Raw genomic sequence first — 7227 nt, 5'->3', positions numbered from 1 at the left:
CTAACACACGACGTAACAGTTACGTAACGTATTCGTAATTTTTGGTAATTTTGTGATTTACCAACAGACAACGTAACCACGACGTCGTATGCTCGTAATTCCATTACACTCTTAAAAATAAAGGTGCTTCAAAAGGTTCTTCGCAGCGATGCCATAGAAGAACCATTTTTGGTTCCGCAAAGAACCATTTAGTCAAAGGTTCTTTAAAGAACCATCTCTTTCTTACCTTTTTGTAATCTGAAGAACCTTCTTTCGCCACAAAGAACCTTTTGTGAAACGGAAAGGTTCTTCAGATGTTAAAGGTTCTTTATGGAACCATTTAGACAAAAAGGTTCTTCTATGGCATCGTGAAGCACCTTTATTTTTAAAAGTGTATATATATATAATATTGAACAGATTGAATATTTTGGAAGTGAATTCTGGAAGATGAATATGAATTACTGAATTTTTAATTATGTATTCAAATATTTTGAATTGAAATATTCACAGCTTAAATAAACAACTATGTTACATTTCAGGACCTAAAAATGCAAGCCCTGGAAATACAAGGCATTAAAAATGCAAGCACTGTTAATGCAATGCATTATTTTTTCAGTTAGTGCTATTCAACGTTTTTGTTTTTGTTTCAGAGACATATGGCATTATTTTTCTTCCATATTTAGGCTGTTCAGAGTCGATTCTTTCTTTTGGGAGACAATAACTTTATTTATTGTGCATTTTCGGGTTTACAACTTTGCTGATCATTTACATTCACATACCGCTACACTCTAAAAAATGCTGGGTTGTTTCAACCCAACATTGGGTCAAATATGGACTAACCCAACCGTTGGGTTAAATTTTTACATTAAATTTTTAACCAAAAGTTGGGTTAGTCCATATTTGACCCAAAGTTGGGTTGAAACAACCCAGCATTTTTTAGAGTGTACATTACACACTGCATGAAAGGCAATATTCAAAATGGCATAATAGGGGCACTTTAACTAATTCGATTTTACAGTACAGTAGATTTTGATATATGGAAAAAGAAGCATTGAAAATAAGGCGAAACTTGATTGTTGGGTATATGAAATGAACTGCATTTTCTTTTTTTCTTTCAATTCAATAAAACTGACAGGTCTTGGTTTGGATCTGGTCCTTAAGTGTTTCAGTTTTGATATGGATCTGGGCCTCGAGGGGTCTAATATTGATCTGGGTCTTGGAGGCTCCGGTTTTGGCTCCAACTTTGCTTTTTAGCATACAAGTGTCTCCAAAAAGCCCCTCAATGCACAGACCGATGTTATCATGCTGGCTCGTGGGCTAGTTTTACTCTTCACAAGCACTTACGATATCAAAATACACCGCTGTGTTGGGGTTTGGTGGTACGTTTATGCTGAAGGTGGGTTACAGTGGTCGGGTTGGCACGGGGGTTTCTTCTTAAGTACGCGGTTTACCTCAGAAAGCCTTCAGACATACTGAATGAAAGTCTCAGCAGGGCTTTCTGACCTCCTTAAAGATGATAAACACACCCTGGGGGATGAATAAAAAAGCGAAGGAGGACATCATATGAGTGAAAAAACACCTTTTCCTGTTTGCTGAGATAAATATGCTGTCGACAGATGGCACTCTGGCAAAAACAAACCTCTTACGGTCCTTATACAACCCTCATAAATACACCGTAAAAATATATATATAAAGAAAATACTATTTAGGGGTTTCTACTTCAAAACTTCACATTTAATTCAACGTGTCTTTGTAATTGTTTACGAAATTTACTAGCAGTTTCTGAGTGAAAATTGTTTCAACATAAATTTTTTTTACAGTCCCCTCAGATTCAGCTTCATTAGAGCAAAGCAAACGCATCCAAATGTCTGTCATTTTTGTGGAGGTAACAAGCATGAGCCAATAAAAGAAGGAGCCCACTGAAGTAAAGAACACAAACCTCTCCAAAGCCAAAAATTAACCAGGCAGATCTCTGAAGTCACATCAAATATGTCCCAAAGAGATCAAAAAGTACCATCCCTGTTGAAAAGCAGTGACAAGCATCATAAACAAGTTTATACACTCAATGTTCCTTCAGCCAAACAATACAAGCACATTCACCATACCAGCCTCATCTATTGAGGCATGTTGAATCAGTCTTTTATTATCAGGAGAAAACCTGGATGAAATATCATGTCCTTTTACCACAGCAATAGGCCTCTGAGACCCACGTAGGCCAAGGTAATGGGAAAAAAACGTGGGCCTGAGGCTATCCTGACCCTCCTGGTTTATGAGTACATTACTACTTTGGCATTAGACCCCATTCAAAACTCCTATAAATGAACAAACTGCTGCTATAACTTCATATGACTCGAACACCACCACCACCTCAAAATACAAACCCCAAACGCTGGTTTTGTAATCGACATCTGATCCACTGCCGGAGATTTTAAGTGCACAATCAGTGACATAAATGGATGATTTTTCAGTTAAGGGGAACATTTCTGTTCCCCAGGATGAAATTAAATTAAATTAAATAGTCATTTAAGTTTTGGGATAGATTATGATGGCTTTTTACTTTAATACTTACTGGCTTTAATACTTTGTATTTGGTTACTTTAATTTGAAATGCTAAAATTAAATATTTTATATAGATATTCTATTTTCTTTCTTAAAAAAATGCTGCATTCTTCACTAAGAGGACCTTTTCATAAAATAAATTTTTAAAAAAGTAATTTGAGTTGTGGCTAAAATGGCTTTAGACCTTTTATCGGACCTTTTTTATTTTAAATGCTTAAATTAAATGTTTGAAAAATATATTTTTCAAAGGGTGTTATCCTTTTTATTGGTAACCTTCATTTGAAATTATGAAATTTAATATTTTATTAAGACATTTGTATTATATTTCTTAAAAAATAAATAATTTTACAAGATAAATGAAAAGAAAAAAAAAAAATGAAAAATATATTTTCCAAAGGGCTTTATACTTTTTATTGGGTTTATTTAATTTTAAATGCTGAAAGGAAATATTTGAATAAAATATTTTTCATTTATGTCTTGAAAATAATATATTTAATATGTACACACATATGAAAAAGAGTTATAATTAGAAAAATTATACTTGCAATTTTACAATCTTACAAAATAAATAAATAAATAACTTTAAAATACAAACATTATATATATACAGTATATATATATATATATATATATATATATATATATACTGTATATATATAATGTTTGTATTTTAAAGTTATTTATTTATTTATTTTGTAAGATTGTAAAATTGCAAGTATAATTTTTCTAATTATAACTCTTTTTCATATGTGTGTACATATTAAATATATTATTTTCAAGACATAAATGAAAAATATTTTATTCAAATATTTCCTTTCAGCATTTAAAATTAAATAAACCCAATAAAAAGTATAAAGCCCTTTGGAAAATATATTTTTCATTTTTTTTTTTTCTTTTCATTTATCTTTTAAAATTATTTATTTTTTAAGAAATATAATACAAATGTCTTAATAAAATATTAAATTTCATAATTTCAAATGAAGGTTACCAATAAAAAGGATAACACCCTTTGAAAAATATATTTTTCAAACATTTAATTTAAGCATTTAAAATAAAAAAGGTCCGATAAAAGGTCTAAAGCCATTTTAGCCACAACTCAAATTACTTTTTTAAAAATTTATTTTATGAAAAGGTCCTCTTAGTGAAGAATGCAGCATTTTTTTAAGAAAGAAAATAGAATATCTATATAAAATATTTAATTTTAGCATTTCAAATTAAAGTAACCAAATACAAAGTATTAAAGCCAGTAAGTATTAAAGTAAAAAGCCATCATAATCTATCCCAAAACTTAAATGACTATTTAATTTAATTTAATTTCATCCTGGGGAACAGAAATGTTCCCCTTAACTGAAAAATCATCCATTTATGTCACTGATTGTGCACTTAAAATCTCCGGCAGTGGATCAGATGTCGATTACAAAACCAGCGTTTGGGGTTTGTATTTTGAGGTGGTGGTGGTGTTCGAGTCATATGAAGTTATAGCAGCAGTTTGTTCATTTATAGGAGTTTTGAATGGGGTCTAATGCCAAAGTAGTAATGTACTCATAAACCAGGAGGGTCAGGATAGCCTCAGGCCCACGTTTTTTTCCCATTACCTTGGCCTACGTGGGTCTCAGAGGCCTATTGCTGTGGTAAAAGGACATGATATTTCATCCAGGTTTTCTCCTGATAATAAAAGACTGATTCAACATGCCTCAATAGATGAGGCTGGTATGGTGAATGTGCTTGTATTGTTTGGCTGAAGGAACATTGAGTGTATAAACTTGTTTATGATGCTTGTCACTGCTTTTCAACAGGCTTAAATGATTTTAGCAAATGGCTGCAATATAACAAAGAGTGAAAAATTTAAGTGGGTCTGAATACTTTCCGTACCCACTGTATATATATATAATCTGGCACGCATTGTATTTTCTCACATCTCCTTACCTTTTCTGACCCACTTCAGCTCTTAAAGTCCCTACAGTTGAATCGGGTGTGTTAGAGGAGGGCGACAGTGCTGGGCTGCTCCAGGACAGTTTTGAAAACCACTGCATTTCAGAGACATGTTCTTAAATGTGACGCATACATAAATACTAAAAGCTTTAGTTGCCTTTTTTTGGTAACTTCATGACTTAACTGACGACATAACTACGACATTGCATGCTCGTATTTCTTTTGCACTTTAATATGAAATTACATACAGTGCGCGCCACTGCATTTGTGTGTGCAATTTAAGAGCACGTGCTGTGAGCACAGTATAACGTTTTTCCTGCCATACGGCCTGACAACATCTCATCTGACCGCAGTTCTCTGCTGAAGCTCCCTCGACACCTGTAAATGATTTTAGCAAATGGCTGCAATATAACAAAGAGTGAAAAATTTAAGGGGGTCTGAATACTTTCCGTACCCACTGTATATACAAAACAATTTACAAAATATACAAACATCAATTTAAAAACACAAAAAATAAAAATAAAAAAGGACCTATTTCCCCTGTGGCCTGAGCTCGACAGAGGCAGGATTGCAATAGGGACCAGGAAATTAAACACCATCACTTTTTAGGTGGTTTTAGCCAAGGGAATCTCTCTGCTTTGGAGCCCTTCTCATCTCTTTCTGTTGATTAATACTCACTGAAACGCTGGCTGACAATATGCTAAACCAAACCAGAACACAAACAAAGCTCTAATTCAGCAGCTCCAGCAACCAAAAGGAAACATAGCAAATGAAGTTAGAGCACTGTGATCCATTACTTTTCAGGAGCAGGAAATGAAATTAATTTCCAAGGCACAGTAAACCCTGCATCAGCTGCTACAGACGGGAAATGTCACTACACGTGATATAATCCAGTGTTTCCCAACCTTTCTTCACCTTATGGACCTCACAGCCCCTTCAGTAATGTTTGGGGAAATTAATAAGTAAATATTATTTTTTAAATATATATTAATATATACTGTCACCAAGGCTGTGTTTATTTAATCAAAAATTACAATTAAAAAAACAGAAATATTGTGAAATATTATTACAATTTAAAATAACTGCTTTCTATTTGAATGTATTTTAAAATGTAATTTATTCCTGTGATGAAAAGCTGAATTTTCAGCATAATCACTCCAGTCTTTAGAAATTATTCTAATATGCTGATTTGATGCTCAGCAACATTTATTATTATTATCAATGTTGAAATGTTGCTTAATGCTGCTTAACATCTTTTTTCGAAGCTGGGATACTTTTTTCAGAATTTTTGATGAATATAAAGTTTTATAGAACAAAATTTATTTGAAATAAAAATCTTTCGTAACATTATAAATATCCGTATGGTCACTTTTTATAAATTTTATGCAACCTTTTTAAATAAAATGACTTTCTTTGGATGGTTGTGTGTGTGTGTGTGTGTGTGTGTGTGTGTGTTATAAATTATATGTTATATATTATTATATTATTTATTTTAAAATATAAACGATTTAATACAAATATTTAAAATATTACATTTATAGTGTAAAAATGTTATTTTAAAATATTTCATAATATTTCATAAGACATTTGATTGAGATATTGCCATGAAAACAGCCATTGTGAAATATGAGCAACTGTGCATAGATCAAAGCAAATGCTGAAGGCCAAACATCTGCTATAGGAAAGACTTAATTAACAGCCTAAAGAAATCATTTTCTGCAGAATCTGACACTCTGACACTGACCAGTACTTGATGTTATAGCCGAATTTTCACTGCCACCAAGACGAACCCCTGATCAGTGATGATTGATGGCGTTTCTCTTAATTTTAAACAGCACAACAACAGTCCTGGAGAACAGCTGTGCACAATTACAGCAAATTGCACTGTATCTACAGACTGCTAGAATCACCTCAAACGTCCTTCAATCTTGCAGGCACTACAAGCAAACAATATATATTAGATTTTAATCTCTGACTTGACTCTGACACGTTTTCCAGTGTGCGGACAATTTCGGCTACCCGGTTGATTAATCTCCGACTTTCCCATCCCATTATTTTACAAACAAATCAGAGTGAAATCTTGCGTCCAGTCCAAGAAAACACAGAAAGATTGTGTTGGTTTCCAAAAGGGAAAAACTGAGAGGAAGGTTTATCATTAAGCTGAGCTAAGGAAACCTTCAGAGAGAAAAAGTATTGCTGCACTCGGTTGATGGAGGAAGCAGAAAAGCTGGCGGCTGGACAGTGTTGTGTGGTCTCGACTGCGGAGAAGGGCTTCGGAGCAAAGGGTGGCGTAGCATTACATCACATCCATAGGGACTTTATTCACATCACATCATGAACAGAAGTGCTGACTATCTTTTGAAATTAGGAAGATGAGCCATATGACGCCATAGACACCTGTTCTCGTCCAAACAATTGAAGTCAATGGGGCCCAAAACAACACTGAACCCTACTGACCTCGATTTTGTGGAGGGGGGAAAAAAGCACAGAGACATTTTTCAAAATATCTTCTTTTTAACCTCCACAGAAGAAAGTAAGTCAGGTTTGGAATGACATGAGGGTGAGTAAAGTATCATACACAATTATTTTCTCAAGTACTGTAAACATGTATAGTTTAAGGCGAGACATTACATGCAAAAAACTTTTTCATGCACTCATCAATTCTGAGATTTTGGGTTATTTGGCTTTTGATAACAAATAAAAACATGCAAAATGCACTTTTTTAATGTTTATTTTATGCCAAATAAGTTTCCCCCC

At 33.4% G+C, this 7227-nt stretch overlaps 1 long non-coding RNA gene across 1 annotated transcript in view; it reads right to left on the bottom strand.

The window, feature by feature from the left end:
• The window catches only part of LOC107720351 (uncharacterized), a 21720-nt gene that overhangs the window by 13656 nt on the left and 837 nt on the right, over positions 1–7227 (bottom strand). The window lies entirely within an intron of this gene.

The sequence above is a fragment of the Sinocyclocheilus rhinocerous genome, unplaced genomic scaffold (genome assembly GCF_001515625.1).
Source record: "Sinocyclocheilus rhinocerous isolate Xijiao unplaced genomic scaffold, SAMN03320098_v1.1 scaffold1292, whole genome shotgun sequence".
NCBI classification, from domain to species: domain Eukaryota; kingdom Metazoa; phylum Chordata; class Actinopteri; order Cypriniformes; family Cyprinidae; genus Sinocyclocheilus; species Sinocyclocheilus rhinocerous.
Note: the sequence above shows the minus strand (reverse complement) of the source record. Positions and strands in the feature narration are given on the sequence as shown.